Source organism: Tachypleus tridentatus, chromosome 1 (assembly GCF_004210375.1).
Source record: "Tachypleus tridentatus isolate NWPU-2018 chromosome 1, ASM421037v1, whole genome shotgun sequence".
Classification (NCBI taxonomy): domain Eukaryota; kingdom Metazoa; phylum Arthropoda; class Merostomata; order Xiphosura; family Limulidae; genus Tachypleus; species Tachypleus tridentatus.
Genome location: NC_134825.1, coordinates 109,934,669 through 109,959,595, shown reverse-complemented (window position 1 = coordinate 109,959,595; position 24,927 = coordinate 109,934,669). Strand labels below are relative to the sequence as shown.

The following is a 24,927-nucleotide window of genomic DNA, read 5'->3' as shown; positions in this document are numbered from 1 at the left end:
CTGTTTGTAGTTGTGACTGACTGGTTTTATACATGATATTAACACACAGTACAAGATTGTTCTGTTTGTAGTTGTGACTGACTGGTTTTATACATGATATTAACACACAGTACAAGATTGTTCTGTTTGTAGTTGTGACTGACTGGTTTTATACATGATATTAACACACAGTACAAGATTGTTCTGTTTGTAGTTGTGACTGACTGGTTTTATACATGATATTAACACACAGTACAAGATTGTTCTGTTTGTAGTTGTGACTGACTGGTTTTATACATGATATTAACACACAGTACAAGATTGTTCTGTTTGTAGTTGTGACTGACTGGTTTTATACATGATATTAACACACAGTACAAGATTGTTCTGTTTGTAGTTGTGACTGACTGGTTTTATACATGATATTAACACACAGTACAAGATTGTTCTGTTTGTAGTTGTGACTGACTGGTTTTATACATGATATTAACACACAGTACAAGATTGTTCTGTTTGTAGTTGTGACTGACTGGTTTTATACATGATATTAACACACAGTACAAGATTGTTCTGTTTGTAGTTGTGACTGACTGGTTTTATACATGATATTAACACACAGTACAAGATTGTTCTGTTTGTAGTTGTGACTGACTGGTTTTATACATGATATTAACACACAGTACAAGATTGTTCTGTTTGTAGTTGTGACTGACTGGTTTTATACATGATATTAACACACAGTACAAGATTGTTCTGTTTGTAGTTGTGACTGACTGGTTTTATACATGATATTAACACACAGTACAAGATTGTTCTGTTTGTAGTTGTGACTGACTGGTTTTATACATGATATTAACACACAGTACAAGATTGTTCTGTTTGTAGTTGTGACTGACTGGTTTTATACATGATATTAACACACAGTACAAGATTGTTCTGTTTGTAGTTGTGACTGACTGGTTTTATACATGATATTAACACACAGTACAAGATTGTTCTGTTTGTAGTTGTGACTGACTGGTTTTATACATGATATTAACACACAGTACAAGATTGTTCTGTTTGTAGTTGTGACTGACTGGTTTTATACATGATATTAACACACAGTACAAGATTGTTCTGTTTGTAGTTGTGACTGACTGGTTTTATACATGATATTAACACACAGTACAAGATTGTTCTGTTTGTAGTTGTGACTGACTGGTTTTATACATGATATTAACACACAGTACAAGATTGTTCTGTTTGTAGTTGTGACTGACTGGTTTTATACATGATATTAACACACAGTACAAGATTGTTCTGTTTGTAGTTGTGACTGACTGGTTTTATACATGATATTAACACACAGTACAAGATTGTTCTGTTTGTAGTTGTGACTGACTGGTTTTATACATGATATTAACACACAGTACAAGATTGTTCTGTTTGTAGTTGTGACTGACTGGTTTTATACATGATATTAACACACAGTACAAGATTGTTCTGTTTGTAGTTGTGACTGACTGGTTTTATACATGATATTAACACACAGTACAAGATTGTTCTGTTTGTAGTTGTGACTGACTGGTTTTATACATGATATTAACACACAGTACAAGATTGTTCTGTTTGTAGTTGTGACTGACTGGTTTTATACATGATATTAACACACAGTACAAGATTGTTCTGTTTGTAGTTGTGACTGACTGGTTTTATACATGATATTAACACACAGTACAAGATTGTTCTGTTTGTAGTTGTGACTGACTGGTTTTATACATGATATTAACACACAGTACAAGATTGTTCTGTTTGTAGTTGTGACTGACTGGTTTTATACATGATATTAACACACAGTACAAGATTGTTCTGTTTGTAGTTGTGACTGACTGGTTTTATACATGATATTAACACACAGTACAAGATTGTTCTGTTTGTAGTTGTGACTGACTGGTTTTATACATGATATTAACACACAGTACAAGATTGTTCTGTTTGTAGTTGTGACTGACTGGTTTTATACATGATATTAACACACAGTACAAGATTGTTCTGTTTGTAGTTGTGACTGACTGGTTTTATACATGATATTAACACACAGTACAAGATTGTTCTGTTTGTAGTTGTGACTGACTGGTTTTATACATGATATTAACACACAGTACAAGATTGTTCTGTTTGTAGTTGTGACTGACTGGTTTTATACATGATATTAACACACAGTACAAGATTGTTCTGTTTGTAGTTGTGACTGACTGGTTTTATACATGATATTAACACACAGTACAAGATTGTTCTGTTTGTAGTTGTGACTGACTGGTTTTATACATGATATTAACACACAGTACAAGATTGTTCTGTTTGTAGTTGTGACTGACTGGTTTTATACATGATATTAACACACAGTACAAGATTGTTCTGTTTGTAGTTGTGACTGACTGGTTTTATACATGATATTAACACACAGTACAAGATTGTTCTGTTTGTAGTTGTGACTGACTGGTTTTATACATGATATTAACACACAGTACAAGATTGTTCTGTTTGTAGTTGTGACTGACTGGTTTTATACATGATATTAACACACAGTACAAGATTGTTCTGTTTGTAGTTGTGACTGACTGGTTTTATACATGATATTAACACACAGTACAAGATTGTTCTGTTTGTAGTTGTGACTGACTGGTTTTATACATGATATTAACACACAGTACAAGATTGTTCTGTTTGTAGTTGTGACTGACTGGTTTTATACATGATATTAACACACAGTACAAGATTGTTCTGTTTGTAGTTGTGACTGACTGGTTTTATACATGATATTAACACACAGTACAAGATTGTTCTGTTTGTAGTTGTGACTGACTGGTTTTATACATGATATTAACACACAGTACAAGATTGTTCTGTTTGTAGTTGTGACTGACTGGTTTTATACATGATATTAACACACAGTACAAGATTGTTCTGTTTGTAGTTGTGACTGACTGGTTTTATACATGATATTAACACACAGTACAAGATTGTTCTGTTTGTAGTTGTGACTGACTGGTTTTATACATGATATTAACACACAGTACAAGATTGTTCTGTTTGTAGTTGTGACTGACTGGTTTTATACATGATATTAACACACAGTACAAGATTGTTCTGTTTGTAGTTGTGACTGACTGGTTTTATACATGATATTAACACACAGTACAAGATTGTTCTGTTTGTAGTTGTGACTGACTGGTTTTATACATGATATTAACACACAGTACAAGATTGTTCTGTTTGTAGTTGTGACTGACTGGTTTTATACATGATATTAACACACAGTACAAGATTGTTCTGTTTGTAGTTGTGACTGACTGGTTTTATACATGATATTAACACACAGTACAAGATTGTTCTGTTTGTAGTTGTGACTGACTGGTTTTATACATGATATTAACACACAGTACAAGATTGTTCTGTTTGTAGTTGTGACTGACTGGTTTTATACATGATATTAACACACAGTACAAGATTGTTCTGTTTGTAGTTGTGACTGACTGGTTTTATACATGATATTAACACACAGTACAAGATTGTTCTGTTTGTAGTTGTGACTGACTGGTTTTATACATGATATTAACACACAGTACAAGATTGTTCTGTTTGTAGTTGTGACTGACTGGTTTTATACATGATATTAACACACAGTACAAGATTGTTCTGTTTGTAGTTGTGACTGACTGGTTTTATACATGATATTAACACACAGTACAAGATTGTTCTGTTTGTAGTTGTGACTGACTGGTTTTATACATGATATTAACACACAGTACAAGATTGTTCTGTTTGTAGTTGTGACTGACTGGTTTTATACATGATATTAACACACAGTACAAGATTGTTCTGTTTGTAGTTGTGACTGACTGGTTTTATACATGATATTAACACACAGTACAAGATTGTTCTGTTTGTAGTTGTGACTGACTGGTTTTATACATGATATTAACACACAGTACAAGATTGTTCTGTTTGTAGTTGTGACTGACTGGTTTTATACATGATATTAACACACAGTACAAGATTGTTCTGTTTGTAGTTGTGACTGACTGGTTTTATACATGATATTAACACACAGTACAAGATTGTTCTGTTTGTAGTTGTGACTGACTGGTTTTATACATGATATTAACACACAGTACAAGATTGTTCTGTTTGTAGTTGTGACTGACTGGTTTTATACATGATATTAACACACAGTACAAGATTGTTCTGTTTGTAGTTGTGACTGACTGGTTTTATACATGATATTAACACACAGTACAAGATTGTTCTGTTTGTAGTTGTGACTGACTGGTTTTATACATGATATTAACACACAGTACAAGATTGTTCTGTTTGTAGTTGTGACTGACTGGTTTTATACATGATATTAACACACAGTACAAGATTGTTCTGTTTGTAGTTGTGACTGACTGGTTTTATACATGATATTAACACACAGTACAAGATTGTTCTGTTTGTAGTTGTGACTGACTGGTTTTATACATGATATTAACACACAGTACAAGATTGTTCTGTTTGTAGTTGTGACTGACTGGTTTTATACATGATATTAACACACAGTACAAGATTGTTCTGTTTGTAGTTGTGACTGACTGGTTTTATACATGATATTAACACACAGTACAAGATTGTTCTGTTTGTAGTTGTGACTGACTGGTTTTATACATGATATTAACACACAGTACAAGATTGTTCTGTTTGTAGTTGTGACTGACTGGTTTTATACATGATATTAACACACAGTACAAGATTGTTCTGTTTGTAGTTGTGACTGACTGGTTTTATACATGATATTAACACACAGTACAAGATTGTTCTGTTTGTAGTTGTGACTGACTGGTTTTATACATGATATTAACACACAGTACAAGATTGTTCTGTTTGTAGTTGTGACTGACTGGTTTTATACATGATATTAACACACAGTACAAGATTGTTCTGTTTGTAGTTGTGACTGACTGGTTTTATACATGATATTAACACACAGTACAAGATTGTTCTGTTTGTAGTTGTGACTGACTGGTTTTATACATGATATTAACACACAGTACAAGATTGTTCTGTTTGTAGTTGTGACTGACTGGTTTTATACATGATATTAACACACAGTACAAGATTGTTCTGTTTGTAGTTGTGACTGACTGGTTTTATACATGATATTAACACACAGTACAAGATTGTTCTGTTTGTAGTTGTGACTGACTGGTTTTATACATGATATTAACACACAGTACAAGATTGTTCTGTTTGTAGTTGTGACTGACTGGTTTTATACATGATATTAACACACAGTACAAGATTGTTCTGTTTGTAGTTGTGACTGACTGGTTTTATACATGATATTAACACACAGTACAAGATTGTTCTGTTTGTAGTTGTGACTGACTGGTTTTATACATGATATTAACACACAGTACAAGATTGTTCTGTTTGTAGTTGTGACTGACTGGTTTTATACATGATATTAACACACAGTACAAGATTGTTCTGTTTGTAGTTGTGACTGACTGGTTTTATACATGATATAAACACACAGTACAAGATTGTTCTGTTTGTAGTTGTGACTGACTGGTTTTATACATGATATTAACACACAGTACAAGATTGTTCTGTTTGTAGTTGTGACTGACTGGTTTTATACATGATATTAACACACAGTACAAGATTGTTCTGTTTGTAGTTGTGACTGACTGGTTTTATACATGATATTAACACACAGTACAAGATTGTTCTGTTTGTAGTTGTGACTGACTGGTTTTATACATGATATTAACACACAGTACAAGATTGTTCTGTTTGTAGTTGTGACTGACTGGTTTTATACATGATATTAACACACAGTACAAGATTGTTCTGTTTGTAGTTGTGACTGACTGGTTTTATACATGATATTAACACACAGTACAAGATTGTTCTGTTTGTAGTTGTGACTGACTGGTTTTATACATGATATTAACACACAGTACAAGATTGTTCTGTTTGTAGTTGTGACTGACTGGTTTTATACATGATATTAACACACAGTACAAGATTGTTCTGTTTGTAGTTGTGACTGACTGGTTTTATACATGATATTAACACACAGTACAAGATTGTTCTGTTTGTAGTTGTGACTGACTGGTTTTATACATGATATTAACACACAGTACAAGATTGTTCTGTTTGTAGTTGTGACTGACTGGTTTTATACATGATATTAACACACAGTACAAGATTGTTCTGTTTGTAGTTGTGACTGACTGGTTTTATACATGATATTAACACACAGTACAAGATTGTTCTGTTTGTAGTTGTGACTGACTGGTTTTATACATGATATTAACACACAGTACAAGATTGTTCTGTTTGTAGTTGTGACTGACTGGTTTTATACATGATATTAACACACAGTACAAGATTGTTCTGTTTGTAGTTGTGACTGACTGGTTTTATACATGATATTAACACACAGTACAAGATTGTTCTGTTTGTAGTTGTGACTGACTGGTTTTATACATGATATTAACACACAGTACAAGATTGTTCTGTTTGTAGTTGTGACTGACTGGTTTTATACATGATATTAACACACAGTACAAGATTGTTCTGTTTGTAGTTGTGACTGACTGGTTTTATACATGATATTAACACACAGTACAAGATTGTTCTGTTTGTAGTTGTGACTGACTGGTTTTATACATGATATTAACACACAGTACAAGATTGTTCTGTTTGTAGTTGTGACTGACTGGTTTTATACATGATATTAACACACAGTACAAGATTGTTCTGTTTGTAGTTGTGACTGACTGGTTTTATACATGATATTAACACACAGTACAAGATTGTTCTGTTTGTAGTTGTGACTGACTGGTTTTATACATGATATTAACACACAGTACAAGATTGTTCTGTTTGTAGTTGTGACTGACTGGTTTTATACATGATATTAACACACAGTACAAGATTGTTCTGTTTGTAGTTGTGACTGACTGGTTTTATACATGATATTAACACACAGTACAAGATTGTTCTGTTTGTAGTTGTGACTGACTGGTTTTATACATGATATTAACACACAGTACAAGATTGTTCTGTTTGTAGTTGTGACTGACTGGTTTTATACATGATATTAACACACAGTACAAGATTGTTCTGTTTGTAGTTGTGACTGACTGGTTTTATACATGATATTAACACACAGTACAAGATTGTTCTGTTTGTAGTTGTGACTGACTGGTTTTATACATGATATTAACACACAGTACAAGATTGTTCTGTTTGTAGTTGTGACTGACTGGTTTTATACATGATATTAACACACAGTACAAGATTGTTCTGTTTGTAGTTGTGACTGACTGGTTTTATACATGATATTAACACACAGTACAAGATTGTTCTGTTTGTAGTTGTGACTGACTGGTTTTATACATGATATTAACACACAGTACAAGATTGTTCTGTTTGTAGTTGTGACTGACTGGTTTTATACATGATATTAACACACAGTACAAGATTGTTCTGTTTGTAGTTGTGACTGACTGGTTTTATACATGATATTAACACACAGTACAAGATTGTTCTGTTTGTAGTTGTGACTGACTGGTTTTATACACGATATTAACATACAGTACAAGATTGTTCTGCTTGTAGTTGTGACTGACTGGTTTTATACATGATATTAACACACAATACAAAATTGTTCTGTTTGTAGTTGTGACTGACTGGTTTTATACATGATATTAACACACAGTACAAGATTGTTCTGTTTGTAGTTGTGACTGACTGGTTTTATACATGATATTAACACACAGTACAAGATTGTTCTGTTTGTAGTTGTGACTGACTCGTTTTATACATGTTATAAACACACAGTACAAGATTCTTCTGTTTCTAGTTGTGACTGACTGGTTTTATACATGATATTAACACACAGTACAAGATTGTTCTGTTTGTAGTTGTGACTGACTGGTTTTATACATGATATTAAACACACAGTACAAGATTGTTCTGTTTGTAGTTGTGACTGACTGGTTTTATACATGATATTAACACACAGTACAAGATTGTTCTGTTTGTAGTTGTGACTGACTGGTTTTATACATGATATTAACATACAGTACAAGATTGTTCTGTTTGTAGTTGTGACTGACTGGTTTTATACATGATGTAAACACACAGTACAAGATTGTTCTGTTTGTAGTTGTGACTGACTGGTTTTATACATGATATTAACACACAGTACAAGATTGTTCTGTTTGTAGTTGTGACTGACTGGTTTTATACATGATAATAACACACAGTACAAGATTGTTCTGTTTGTAGTTGTGACTGACTGGTTTTATACATGATACTAACACACAGTACAAGATTGTTCTGTTTGTAGTTGTGACTGACTGGTTTTATACACGATATAGACACACAGTACAAGATTGTTCTGTTTGTACTTGTGACTGACTGGTTTTATATACGATATCGACACACAATACCAGATTGATCTGATTGTAGTTTTGACTGACTGGTTTTATACATGATATTTACACACAGTACAAGATTGTTCTGTTTGTAGTTTGACTGACTGGTTTTATACATGATATTAACACACAGTACAAGATTGTTCTGTTTGTAGTTGTGACTGACTGGTTTTATACATGATATTAACACACAGTACAAGATTGTTCTGTTTGTAGTTGTGACTGACTGGTTTTATACACGATATAAACACACAGTACAAGATTGTTCTGTTTGTAGTTGTGACTGACTGGTTTTATACATGATATTAACACACAGTACAAGATTGTTCTGTTTGTAGTTGTGACTGACTGGTTTTATACATGATATTAACACACAGTACAAGATTGTTCTGTTTGTAGTTGTGACTGACTGGTTTTATATACGATGTAACACACAGTACAAGATTGTTCTGTTTGTAGTTGTGACTGACTGGTTTTATACATGATATTAACACACAGTACAAGATTGTTCTGTTTGTAGTTGTGACTGACTGGTTTTATACATGATATTAACACACAGCACAAGATTGTTCTGTTTGTAGTTGTGACTGACTGGTTTTATACATGATATTAACACACAGTACAAGATTGTTCTGTTTGTAGTTGTGACTGACTGGTTTTATACATGATAATAACACACAGTACAAGATTGTTCTGTTTGTAGTTGTGACTGACTGGTTTTATACATGATACTAACACACAGTACAAGATTGTTCTGTTTGTAGTTGTGACTGACTGGTTTTATACATGATATTAACACACAGTACAAGATTGTTCTGTTTGTAGTTGTGACTGACTGGTTTTATACATGATATTTACACACAGTACAAGATTGTTCTGTTTGTAGTTGTGACTGACTGGTTTTATACATGATGTTGACACACAGTACAAGATTGTTCTGTTTGTAGTTGTGACTGACTGGTTTTATACACGATATAAACACACAGTACAAGATTGTTCTGTTTGTAGTTGTGACTGACTGGTTTTATACATGATATTAACACACAATACAAGATTGTTCTGTTTGTAGTTGTGACTGACTGGTTTTATACATGATGTTGACACAGTACAAGATTGTTCTGTTTGTAGTTGTGACTGACTGGTTTTATACATGATATTAACACACAGTACAAGATTGTTCTGTTTGTAGTTGTGACTGACTGGTTTTATACATGATATTAACACACAGTACAAGATTGTTCTGTTTGTAGTTGTGACTGACTGGTTTTATACATGATATTAACACACAGTACAAGATTGTTCTGTTTGTAGTTGTGACTGACTGGTTTTATACATGATATAAACACACAGTACAAGATTGTTCTGTTTGTAGTTGTGACTGACTGGTTTTATACATGATATTAACACACAGTACAAGATTGTTCTGTTTGTAGTTGTGACTGACTCGTTTAATACATGTTATAAACACACAGTACAAGATTCTTCTGTTTCTAGTTGTGATTGACTGGTTTTATACATCATATTAACATAAAGTACAAGATTGTTCTGTTTGTAGTTGTGACTGACTGGTTTTATACATGATATTAACACACAGTACAAGATTGTTCTGTTTGTAGTTGTGACTGACTGGTTTTATACATGATGTAAACACACAGTACAAGATTGTTCTGTTTGTAGTTGTGACTGACTGGTTTTATACATGATAATAACACACAGTACAAGATTGTTCTGTTTGTAGTTGTGACTGACTGGTTTTATACATGATACTAACACACAGTACAAGATTGTTCTGTTTGTAGTTGTGACTGACTGGTTTTATACATGATATTAACACACAGTACAAGATTGTTCTGTTTGTAGTTGTGACTGACTGGTTTTATACACGATATTAACACACAGTACAAGATTGTTCTGTTTGTAGTTGTGACTGACTGGTTTTATACATGATATTAACACACAGTACAAGATTGTTCTGTTTGTAGTTGTGACTGACTGGTTTTTTTATACATGATGTTGACACACAGCACAAGATTGTTCTGTTTGTAGTTGTGACTGACTGGTTTTATACACGATGTAAACACACAGTACAAGATTGTTCTGTTTGTAGTTGTGACTGACTGGTTTTATACATGATATTAACACACAGTACAAGATTGTTCTGTTTGTAGTTGTGACTGACTGGTTTTATACATGATGTAACACACAGTACAAGATTGTTCTGTTTGTAGTTGTGACTGACTGGTAGTACAAGATTGTTCTGTTTGTAGTTGTGATTGACTGGTTTTATACATGATATAAACACACAGCACAAGACTGTTCTGTTTGTAGTTGTGACTGACTGGTTTTATTCATACTAACACACAGTACAAGATTGTTCTGTTTGTAGGTGTGATTGACAGGTTTATACATGATATTAACACACAGTACAAGATTGTTCTGTTTGTAGTTGTGACTGACTGGTTTTATACATGATATTAACACACAGTACAAGATTGTTCTGTTTGTAGTTGTGACTGACTGGTTTTATACATGATATTAACACACAGTACAAGATTGTTCTGTTTGTAGTTCTCATTGACTGGTTTTATACGTGATATTAACACACAGTACAAGGTTGTTCTGTTTGTAGTTGTGACTGACTGGTTTTATACATGATGTTGACACAGTACAAGATTGTTCTGTTTCTAGTTGTGACTGACTGGTTTTATACATGATATTAACACACAGCACAAGATTGTTCTGTTTGTAGTTGTGATTAACTGGTTTTATACATATTAACACAAAGTACAAGATTTTTCTGTTTGTAGTTGTGACTGACTGGTTTTATACATACTAACACACAGTACAAGATTGTTAGGCTTGTAGTTTGAGTGACTTGTTTTATACATGATATTAACACACAGTACAAGATTGTTCTGTTTGTAGTTGTGACTGACTGGTTTTATACATGATATTAACACACAGTACAAGATTGTTCTGTTTGTAGTTGTGACTGACTGGTTTTATACACGATATAAACACACAGTACAAGATTGTTCTGTTTGTAATTGTGACTCACTGGTTTTATACATGCTATTAAATAACAGAAGAAGATTCTTCTGTTTGTAGTTGTGACTGACTGGTTTTATACATGATATTAACACACAGCACAAAATTGTTCTGTTTGTAGTTGTGACTGACTGGTTTTATACACGATGTAACCACACATTACAAGATTGTTCTGTTTGTAGTTGTGACTGACTGGTTTTATACATGCTATTAACACACAGTACAAGATTGTTCTGTTTGTAGTTGTGACTGACTGGTTTCATACATGATATTAACACACAGCACAAGATTGTTCTGTTTGTAGTTGTGACTGACTGGTTTTATACATACTAACACACAGTACAAGATTGTTCTGTTTGTAGTTGTGACTGACTGGTTTTATACACGATGTAACCACACAGTACAAGATTGTTCTGTTTGTAGTTGTGACTGACTGGTTTCATACATGATATTAACACACAGCACAAGATTGTTCTGTTTGTAGTTGTGACTGACTGGTTTTATACATACTAACACACAGTACAAGATTGTTCTCTTTGTAATTGTGACTGATTGGTTTTATACATGATAATAACACACAGTACAAGATTGTTTTGTTTATAGTTGTGACTGACTGGTTTTATACATGATACTGACACACAATGCCAGATTTTTCTGTTTGTAGTTGTGACTGACAGGTTCTATACACGATATAAATACACAGTAAAAGATTGTTCTGTTTGTAGTTGTTACTGACTGGTTTTATATATGATATCGACACACAATACCAGATTCATCTGATTGTAGGTTTGACTCACTGGTTTTATACATGATATTTACACACAGTACAATATTGTTAGGCTTGTAGTTTGAGTGACTGGTTTTATACATGATATTAACACACAGTACAAAGTGTTTCTGTTTGTAGTTGTGACTGACTGGTTTTATACATGATATTAACACAGCACAAAATTGTTCTGTTTGTAGTTGTGACTGACTGGTTTTATACACGATGTAACCACACAGTACAAGATTGTTCTGTTTGTAGTTGTGACTGACTGGTTTTATACATGCTATTAACACACAGTACAAGATTGTTCTGTTTGTAGTTGTGACTGACTGGTTTTATACATGATATTAACAAACAGTACAAGATTGTTCTCTTTGTAGTTCTGATTGACTGGTTTTATAGATGATATTAACACACAGTACAAGATTGTTCTTTTTCTACTTGTGCCTCACTGGTTCTATACACGATATCCACACACAGCAGAAGATTGTTCTGTTTGTAGTTCTGACTCACTGGTTTTATACATGATATTGACACACAGTACCAGATTCTTCTAATTGTAGTTTTGACTGACTGGTTTTATACATGATATTTACACACAGTACAATATTGTTAGATTTGTAGTTTGAGTGACTGGTTATATACATGATGTTGACACACAGCACAAGATTGTTCTGTTTGTAATTGTGACTGACTGGTTTTATACATGATGTTGACACTGTACAAGATTATTCTTTTTGTAGTTCTGATTGACTGGTTTTATACATGATATTAACACACAGTACAAGATTGTTCTGTTTGTAATTGTGACTGACTGGTTTTATACATGCTATTAACACACAGAAGAAGATTCTTCTGTTTGTAGTTGTGACTGACTGGTTTTATACATGATATTAACACACAGCACAAAATTGTTCTGTTTGTAGTTGTGACTGACTGGTTTTATACACGATGTAAACACACAGTACAAGATTGTTCTGTTTGTAGTTGTGACTGACTGGTTTTATACATGATATAAACACACAGCACAAGATTGTTCTGTTTGTAGTTGTGACTGACTGGTTTTATACATGATACTGACACACAGTACCAGATTTTTCTGTTTGTAGTTGTGACTGACTGGTTTTATACATGATATTAACACACAGTACAAGATTGTTCTGTTTGTAGTTGTGACTGACTGGTTTTATACACGATGTAGACACACAGTACAAGATTGTTCTGTTTGTAGTTGTGACTGACTGGTTTTATACACGATATAGACACACAGAACAAGATTGTTCTGTTTGTAGTTGTGACTGACTGGTTTTATACATGATATTAACACACAGTACAAGATTGTTCTGTTTGTAGTTGTGACTGCCTGGTTTTATACACGTTATAAACACACTGTACAAGATTGTTCTGTTTGTAGTTGTGACTGACTGGTTTTATACACGATATAAACACACAGTACAAGATTGTTCTGTTTGTACTTGTGACTGATTTTATACATGATATTAACACTCAGTACAAGATTATTCTGTTTCTAGTTGTAACTGACTGGTTTTATACATGATATTAACACAGAATACAAGATTGTTCTGTTTGTAGTTGCAACTAACAGGTTTTATACATGATATTAACACACAGTACAAGATTGTTCTCTTCGTAATTCTGATTGACTGGTTTTATACATGACATTATCACACAATACAAGATTGTTCTGTATGTAGCTGTAACTGACTGGTTTTTTACACGATGTATACACACAGCACAAGATTGTTCTGTTTGTAGTTCTGACTCACTGGTTTTCTACATGGTATTAACACACAGTACAAGATTGTTCTGTTTGTAGTTGTGACTGACTGGTTTTATACATGATATTAACACACAGTACAAGATTGTTCTCTTAGTAGTTCTGATTGACTGGTTTTATACGTGATATTAACACACAGTACAAGGTTGTTCTGTTTGTACTTGTGACTGACTGGTTTTATACATGATGTTGACACAGTAAGAGATTGTTCTGTTTGTAGTATTGCTTGACTGGTTTTGTACATGATATTAACACACAGCACAAGATTGTTGTGTTTGTAGTTCTGATTAACTGGTTTTTAACATATTAACACAAAGTACAAGATTTTTCTGTTTGTAGTTGTGACTGACTGGTTTTATACATGATATGAACACACAATACAAGATTGTTCTGTTTGTAGTTGTGACTTACTGGTTTAATACATGCTATTAACACACAGCACAAGATTGTTCGGTGTGTAGTTGTGACTGACTGGTTTTATACACGATGTAAACACACGGAACCAGATTGTTCTGATTGTAGTTTTGACTGACTGGTTTTATACATGATATAAACACACAGTACAATATTGTTAGATTTGTAGTTTGAGTGACTCGTTGTATACATGATGTTGAAACACAGCACAAGATTATTCTGTTTGTAGTTCTAACTGACTGGTTTTATACACGATGTAAACACACAGTACAAGATTCTTCTCTTTGTAGCTGTGACTGACTGGTTTTATACATGATATTAACACACAGTACAAGGTTGTTCTGTTTGTAGATGTGACTGACTGGTTTTATATATGATATTAACACACAGCACAAAATTGTTCTGTTTGTAGTTGTGACTGACTGGTTTTATACACGATGTAACCACACAGTACAAGATTGTTCTGTTTGTAGTTGTGACTGACTGGTTTTATACATGCTATTAACACACAGTACAAGATTGTTCTGTTTGTAGTTGTGACTGACTGGTTTTATACATGATAATAACACACAGTACAAGATTGTTTTGTTTGTAGTTGTGACTGACTGGTTTTATACATGATACTGACACACAGTGCCAGATTTTTCTGTTTGTAGTTGTGACTGACAGGTTCTATACACGATATAAACACACAGTAAAAGATTGTTCTGTTTGTAGTTGTCACTGACTGGTTTTATATATGATATCGACACACAATACCAGATTCATCTGATTGTAGGTTTGACTCACTGGTTTTATACATGATATTTACACACAGTACAATATTGTTAGGCTTGTTGTTTGAGTGACTGGTTTTATACATGATATTAACACACAGAACAAGGTTGTTCTGTTTGTAGTTGTGACTGACTGGTTTTATACATGATATTAACACACAGTACAAGATTGTTCTGTTTGTAGTTGTGACTGACTGGTTTGATACACGATATTGACACACAGTACCAGATTGTTCTGATTGTAGTTTTGACTGACTGGTTTTATACATGATATTTACACACAGTACAATATTGTTAGATTTGTAGTTTGAGTGACTGGTTGTATACATGATGTTGACACACAGCACAAGATTATTCTGTTTGTAGTTATAAATGACTGGTTTTATACACGATGTAAACACACAGTACAAGATTCATCTGTTTCTAGCTGTGACTGACTGGTTTTATACATGATATTAACACACAGTACAAGGTTGTTCTGTTTGTAATTGTGACTGACTGGTTTTATACATGATGTTGACACTGTACAAGATTGTTCTGTTTGTAGTTGTGATTGACTGGTTTTATACATGATATTAACACACAGTACAAGATTGTTCTGTTTGTAATTGTGACTGACTGGTTTTATACATGCTATTAACACACAGAAGAAGATTCTTTGTTTGTAGTTGTGACTGACTGGTTTTATACATGATATTAACACACAGCACAAAATTGTTCTGTTTGTAGTTGTGACTGACTGGTTTTATACACGATGTAAACACACAGTACAAGATTGTTCTGTTTGTAGTTGTGACTGACTGGTTTTGTACATGCTATTAACACACAGTACAAGATTGTTCTGTTTGTAGTTGTGACTGACTGATTTTATACATGATATAAACACACAGCACAAGACTGTTCTGTTTGTAGTTGTGACTGACTGGTTTTATTCATACTAACACACAGTACAAGATTGTTCTGTTTGTAGTTGTGATTGACTGGTTTTTACATGTAACACACAGTACAAGATTGTTCTGTTTGTAGTTGTGACTGACTGGTTTTATACACGATGTAAACACACAGTACAAGATTGTTCTGTTTGTAGTTGTGACTGACTGGTTTTATACATGATATTAACACACAGTACAAGATTGTTCTTTTTGTAGTTGTGACTGACTGGTTTTATACATGATATTAACACACAGCACAAAATTGTTCTTTTTGTAGTTGTGACTGACTGGTTTTATACACGATGTAAACACACAGTACAAGATTGTTCTGTTTGTAGTTGTGACTGACTGGTTTTATACATGCTATTAACACACAGTACAAGATTGTTCTGTTTGTAGTTGTGACTGACTGGTTTTATACATGATAATAACACACAGTACAAGATTGTTTTGTTTGTAGTTGTGACTGACTGGTTTTATACATGATACTGACACACAGTACAAGATTGTTTTGTTTGTAGTTGTGACTGACTGGTTTTATACATGATACTGACACACAATACAAGATTGTTCTTTTTGTAGTTGTGACTGACTGGTTTTATACACGATGTAAACACACAGTACAAGATTGTTCTGTTTGTAGTTGTGACTGACTGGTTTTATACATGCTATTAACACCCAGTACAAGATTGTTCTGTTTGTAGTTGTGACTGACTGGTTTTATACATGATATTAACACACAGCACAAGATTGTTCTCTTTGTAGTTGTGACTGACTGGTTTTATACATGCTATTAACACACAGTACAAGATTGTTCTGTTTGTAGTTGTGACTGACTGGTTTGATACATGATACTGACACACAGTACAAGATTGTTCTGTTTGTAGTTGTGACTGACTGGTTTTATACATGATATTAAAACACAGTACAAGATTGTTCTGTTTGTAGTTGTGACTGACTGGTTTGATACACGATATTGACACACAGTATCAGATTGTTCTGATTGTAGTTTTGACTGACTGGTTTTATACATGATATTTACACACAGTACAATATTGCCAGATTTGTAGTTTGAGTGATTGGTTGTATACATGATGTTGACACACAGCACAAGATTATTCTGTTTGTAGTTATAACTGACTGGTTTTATACACGATGTAAACACACAGTACAAGATTCTTCTGTTTGTAGCTGTGACTGACTGGTTTTATACATGATATTAACACACAGTACAAGGTTGTTCTGTTTGTAATTGTGACTGACTGGTTTTATACATGATGTTGACACTGTACAAGATTGTTCTGTTTGTAGTTGTGATTGACTGGTTTTATACATGATATTAACACACAGTACAAGATTGTTCTGTTTGTAATTGTGACTGACTGGTTTTATACATGCTATTAACACACAGAAGAAGATTCTTTGTAGTTGTGACTGACTGGTTTTATACATGATATTAACACACAGTACAAGATTTTTCTGTTTGTAGTTGTAACTGACTGGTTTTATACACGATATAGACACACAGCACAAGATTGTTCTGTTTGTAATTGTGACTGACTGGTTTGATACATGATGTTGACACAGTACAAAATTGTTCTGTTTGTAGTTGTGACTGACTGGTTTTATACACAATACTGACGCACAGTGAAATGTTGTTTTGTTTGTAGTTGTGACTGACTGGTTTTATAGGACATACATTCAGGATTCGTAGCTAGCTGTCACAAGAACACGCTTGGAGTAGAGAGTGCGTTATAATAGCGACAGTCAAATCCTTGTATTCTGTGAGACTAGCGGTAAACAATGCTTGTTAAACAAATCAGTTGTCACGAAAACTGGCTGTTCTTACCAATTTTGACAGTTAGAGGTTCACACATTTGTGTGGATACAGTTTTCATATGTGTATAAACAGTATGCCAGATTTAAAGAGGTGAGATACAACTACAAGCCACTGCATGGTGTCCTTGAACTCCAAAGAAGGCAACAATTTTCAATCACCGTAGGAAGGAGGAGTCATTTGGCATCACAGTACTGCACGAGGACCTCAGAGGGTCTAATTGTTACCACTTAGGTATATATAAATAAGTGAATACGACCAATCGAAGAGATTCATCTTGACATCGTTTCTTTGTGTTTTTTTCGATTACGCTGATTTATATTTGATGTAAAAACAACACATAACCATTCGCTGCTTGGCCACGAGATGTGCTGTGGCTTCGTGCTTACGCAAACGAACTCTAAACACGAGACCATTGTTGTCACTGTTAGCACGTGGAAACAAACAAAGAAGAAAAGAAATTCGCACTTTCTTACACACACACACACACACGATATCGTGACGCGAGGCACTTTTCAGAGAAAAGTATCGTATCTCACAACACATTATCCAGATGGTTTGATCTCAGAAGCTGAAATGTTCTTCCCTAAGCCAGCGCAGGTCGTGCATTACAAAGAATAGATACTAGTTAATGTAAAAAAGAAATAAGGGTTCCGTGCTTTAACCATGGTCTACACAAACGTAAAGTTTTCGTTACATGTGTTATTATCATTGAATAAGCGGTTTTCAGAATTCGTCGTTACAACCAAGTCCTACTTCCAAAGTTATTTCTTACAGAAAAATGTTTATTAGACGAGTAAATCTTTACAGAGTGCGGTTCAGTAGCCCTTGTTCCTAATTTCTATATTCATTGAAAGATCATTATAAAGTGTACCATGAGCCAAAGTCACAATATACGAGTTTTTAATGATGTTCGTTGACCACCGTTGTAAGCTTGATTCTAAGCAGTCAAATGAGTGTGTGTTGTGATAGTAGTAAACGACCTTACAACAGCACGTGCCATTTTATTTAAATGGACGCTTAACGTTTCGCTTTGCAACTTCTACAGGATTGTTTAACTGAAACGTGGTTTATCAGATATTTTCTGAAGAAGATCTAAAGCGAAACGTTGAGCGTCCACTTGAAGATAATTCACACTTGGTGTTGTACGGCGTTCATCGATTGTCTTAAGATTTCCTTTATTCAACAATATGCATTACAGAAATTGAATAATGAATGTTGACAGCACGTACAGTAATATTATGAATAATATTCTTAACATTTTAGGGTAATGTCTAATACCCACGAGTTAGTCACACCCACCTCCCTCCAACTGTACCAAACATACAAGTACCTTAATTATTATTATGAACAAATACTATGAAAGGAATCAATCGGTTCAAATCCTTGTATTGACAACCACATGGACCACGTGATCTAAAGAAATGGTTTCGCTGATGTTGTACAAACGAGGTTCACGTTACCCGTGAGATGATAGTATATTATACACACACGAATAAGGGTACGTGTACATTAGATCTGTAGTTTACAGGTGTTACTACATCATATTTACGTACATCGTTATAAATATTGATAGTGTTAGCAGTGACCCTAATTATGTGTACTTAGGTTGATGGTTATAAATATTGATACTGTCAGCAGTAAGCCTGTTTATGTGTACTTAGGTTGATGGTTATAAATATTGATACTGTCAGCAGGAACCCTATTTATGTGTACTTAGATTGATGGTTATAAAATTGATAGTGTTAGCAGTAAGCCTTTTTATGAGTACTTAGGTTGATGGTTATAAATATTGATACTGTCAGCAGTAAGCCTATTTATGTGTACTTAGATTGATGGTTATAAATATTGATACTGTCAGCAGTAAGCCTATTTATGTGTACTTAGATAGATGGTTGGTTATAAATATTGATACTGTCAGCAGTAACCTTATTTATGTGTACTTAGATTGATGGTTATAAAATTGATAGTGTCAGCAGTAACCCTATTTATGTGTACTAAGGTAGATGGTTATAAATATTGATACTGTCAGCAGTAACCCTATTTATGTGTACTTAGATTGATGGTTATAAAATTGATAGTGTTAGCAGTAAGCCTATTTATGTGTACTTAGGTAGATGGTTATAAAATTGATAATGTTAGCAGTAAACCTGTTTATGTGTACTTAGGTAGATGGTTATAAAATTGATAGTGTTAGCAGTAAGCCTATTTATGTGTACTTAGGTAGATGGTTATAAAATTGATAATGTTAGCAGTAAGCCTATTTATGAGTACTTAGGTTGATGGTTATAAATATTGATACTGTCAGCAGTAAGCCTATTTATGTGTACTTAGGTTGATGGTTATAAATATTGATACTGTCAGCAGTAAGCCTATTTATGTGTACTTAGGTTGATGGTTATAAATATTGATAGTGTTAGCAGTAAGCCTGTTTATGTGTACTTAGGTTGATGGTTATAAAATTGATAGTGTTAGCAGTAAGCCTATTTATGTGTACTTAGGTAGATGGTTATAAAATTGATAGTGTTAGCAGTAAGCCTATTTATGTGTACTTAGGTAGATGGTTATAAAATTGATAATGTTAGCAGTAAACCTGTTTATGTGTACTTAGGTAGATGGTTATAAAATTGATAGTGTTAGCAGTAAGCCTATTTATGTGTACTTAGGTAGATGGTTATAAAATTGATAATGTTAGCAGTAAGCCTATTTATGAATACTTAGGTTGATGGTTATAAATATTGATACTGTCAGCAGTAAGCCTATTTATGTGTACTTAGGTAGATGGTTATAAATATTGATGCTGTCAGCAGTAAGCCTATTTATGTGTACTTAGGTAGATGGTTATAAAATTGATAATGTTAGCAGTAAACCTGTTTATGTGTACTTAGGTAGATGGTTATAAAATTGATAGTGTTAGCAGTAAGCCTATTTATGTGTACTTAGGTAGATGGTTATAAAATTGATAATGTTAGCAGTAACCCTATTTATGAGTACTTAGGTTGATGGTTATAAATATTGATACTGTCAGCAGTAAGCCTATTTATGTGTACTTAGGTAGATGGTTATAAATATTGATACTGTCAGCAGTAAGCCTATTTATGTGTACTTAGGTTGATGGTTATAAACATTGATACTGTCAGCAGTAACCCTATTTATGTGTACTTAGATTGATGGTTATAAAATTGATAGTGTTAGCAGTAAACCTGTTTATGTGTACTTAGGTAGATGGTTATAAAATTGATAATGTTAGCAGTAAACCTGTTTATGTGTACTTAGGTAGATGGTTATAAAATTGATAATGTTAGCAGTAAACCTGTTTATGTGTACTTAGGTAGATGGTTATAAAATTGATAGTGTTAGCAGTAAGCCTATTTATGTGTACTTAGGTAGATGGTTATAAAATTGATAATGTTAGCAGTAAGCCTGTTTATGAGTACTTAGGTTGATGGTTATAAATATTGATACTGTCAGCAGTAAGCCTATTTATGTGTACTTAGATTGATGGTTATAAATATTGATACTGTCAGCAGTAAGCCTATTTATGTGTACTTAGATAGATGGTTGGTTATAAATATTGATACTGTCAGCAGTAACCCTATTTATGTGTACTTAGATTGATGGTTATAAAATTGATAGTGTCAGCAGTAACCCTATTTATGTGTACTTAGGTAGATGGTTATAAATATTGATACTGTCAGTAGTAAGCCTATTTATGTGTACTTAGGTAGATGGTTATAAATATTGATACTGTCAGCAGTAAGCCTATTTATGTGTACTTTGGTAGTTGAGTTATAGAGACCAAATAAATTATATGTGTTTATGAGAAAGAAAAGCAAGTTTTATACTACAGTGGATGGATTGTGTTTATAATATTTATGTTTACCCATTGTGTTAGTTAAACATTTATATGTAATTGAGAAAAATGGAAAAGAAATCTATAAATATATATATCTTCAATATCAATATACAAGAGGGTATTATATAAATACAAGTTGTGATGGTCTCTTCTGATGAAATACCCGTCTAGGTGTTTTCCTCTTTTGATTTTTTGAATGAATCAATACTAAACTCAACCCTCAATGTTTCCACGTAGCCAGGCCAATGCCCTTGATGGTGGGCCCTGGCTTTTCGCCTCTATTTTTTGTATTTTTTCGTATGGCCGATGAGCTTAGCGATAAGTGGTTAGGTCAGTTGGCAGGCGAACTGCATGAAAAGAATTCGACATTTTGTTTTTACTTGATTTCCTTACGTGGCCGCGCGTGAGACGGCTTCCTCACAACGCCAGGTGGCAGGGCAATGATCGCACATTGGTCTTACTGTTGTTTTCTGGCCCGTTTGCACGTGCGTGATACTTAATACTTTGATTTCAGAATGCATATCTATTCTTCTCATTGGTTGAAACAATCTTTAACCGTCATCACATTCATCCAATCAAAGAGGTAGTTAGTTTGAAGTCTCTTAGAGGTTCATTTATTGTAGCAAATTTATTTTATCTCATTTGCATGTTTGTTTTACCCTCATGTGTATTATAATATCCAGTAACTGTTCGTCCGGCGATTCTAGCACAGGATGTCCCATTTTCCAGCCGAGGTTCTGAACCAACGAGGCTGTTTACTGCCGGAACGTTTCTCACTTGATGTGTATTCTGTGCAGGTGGCGCTGACGGGTTGGCTCCTCACCTTTCACAAATAAGGCCTTATCTCTCCGGCTGAATATTTGGTCCAGTTATTCAAATGCACGTGACTGAGGTATGCGTTTGCTTTGTATCGTTCAATAAATAAAGTTTAACTAATTGAATATATTAACACAATACTGTTTATGAACGTTTTTATTTCAAAATTATAGATTATATTTATAAAATGAAATAGAATTGGGAATTTGGGTTTCCAAACAATTATTCTTTATTGAATATCGTACAAAGCTAACCGAGGGCTATCTGCGCTATCCCTAATTAACCAGTTTAAGAATAGAGGAAAGGCAGCTAGACATTATCACCTACCGCCAACTCTTTTAACAACGAAGAGTGGGATTGATCGAAACATTATAACGCCTCCACGGCTAAGAGGGTGAACATATTTGGGACGATGGGGGATTTGAACCGCGAACCTTAGATCACGAGTCGAGCGTCCTAACCACCTGACCATGCCGTGCCGTTTCCAAACAAACTGAACATTTTTGATGTGTAAAAACATACCACAAAAATTCTTAACAGAATAAAATTACATCTATATTTCTGAGACATTATCAAAGTGTCTCTAATGTCGAAACAGTTTTCAATTTAATAGCATAACAAGCTTCAACAAACTGGTTTTGCAAACATCCTGCGTTTGTTGTCCGTTAGGTGGCGAGTATATAATTTTTGCACTGTACATTTACAAGGTGCAATTTGCATGAGTTTTAAGTGCTTAAGACCCGTAATTAGCTGTCTGCAATACAACACGAAAATCCACAGTGACACAGCGGTAACTCTGAAGGAATATGACGCTAAGAACCGGGTTTCGATACCTGTGGTTGGCATAGCACATATAGTTCATTGCATAGCTTTGAGCTTAGCAACAAACAGAAACTCACGTTACAATGATTTCCAACGATCAAAGTCCAAAACTTGGAATAAAATGGCTAATTGTGATTGAATGTTCTGTGGTTTGCGAAACGTTGTACTCGGGCACAGATTATAAAGACAGCATTCTGTTGTTTTTTCACAGCTTGTTTTAGCAAGTTACGTATATTAGTTTCAGTGGACAATGACATAGTCTTGTAATTTGTAATTACTTTTTAACAAGTTTGTTTCTGTGTAAATTTAATCCTATAATTTTGAAACTCATTTTTAATAAGTTATTTATATTAGTTTCAGTGAAAATTTAGACTGTCCTTATACTACTGATGGTACTTTAGTTTACTTCTTTAATAACTCCACCACTGATGGTACTTTAGTTTACTTCTTTAATAACTCCACCACTGATGGTACTTTAGTTTACTTCTTTAATAACTCCACCACTGATGGTACTTTAGTTTACTTCTTTAATAACTCCACCACTGATGGTACTTTAGTTTACTTCTTTAATAACTCCACTACTGATGGTACTTTTGATTACTTCTTTAATAACTACACCACTGATGGTACTTTTGTTTACTTCTTTAATAACTCCACCACTGATGGTACTTTAGTTTACTTCTTTAATAACTCCACTACTGATGGTACTTTTGTTTACTTCTTTAATAACTCCACCACTGATGGTACTTTAGTTTACTTCTTTAATAACTCCACCACTGATGGTACTTTAGTTTACTTCTTTAATAACTCCACCACTGATGGTACTTTAGTTTACTTCTTTAATAACTCCACCACTGATGGTACTTTAGTTTACTTCTTTAATAACTCCACCACTGATGGTACTTTAGTTTACTTCTTTAATAACTCCACTACTGATGGTACTTTTGTTTACTTCTTTAATAACTCCACTACTGATGGTACTTTTGATTACTTCTTTAATAACTACACCACTGATGGTACTTTTGTTTACTTCTTTAATAACTCCACCACTGATGGTACTTTAGTTTACGTTTTTAATAACTCCACTACTGATGGTACTTTAGTTTACTTCTTTAATAACTCCACTACTGATGGTACTTTTGTTTACTTCTTTAATAACTACACCACTGATGGTACTTTTGTTTACTTCTTTAATAACTCCACCACTGATGGTACTTTTGTTTACTTCTTTAATAACTCCACCACTGATGGTACTTTTGTTTACGTTTTCAATAACTCCATCACTGATGGTGCTTTAGTTTACTTCTTTAATAACTACACCACTGATGGTACTTTTGTTTACTTCTTTAATAACTCCACTACTGATGGTACTTTTGTTTCCTTCTTTAATAACTACACCACTG

At 33.6% G+C, this 24,927-nt stretch overlaps 1 protein-coding gene across 15 annotated transcripts in view; it reads left to right on the top strand.

The window, feature by feature from the left end:
• The window catches only part of LOC143258032 (low-density lipoprotein receptor class A domain-containing protein 4-like), a 112,506-nt gene that overhangs the window by 54,093 nt on the left and 33,486 nt on the right, over positions 1–24,927 (top strand). For 7 of the 15 annotated variants that reach the window (XM_076517144.1, XM_076517110.1, XM_076517114.1 and 4 more), the window contains exon 2: positions 22,594–22,778. The exons of 4 other annotated variants lie outside the window; for them this stretch is intronic. The gene's annotated coding sequence lies outside the window, so the exon portion shown is untranslated. Of the gene's footprint in view, positions 1–22,569; positions 22,779–24,927 lie in introns of all 15 variants that reach the window. 4 more of the 15 variants (XM_076517152.1, XM_076517120.1, XM_076517103.1 and 1 more) reach the window with 3 other exon arrangements.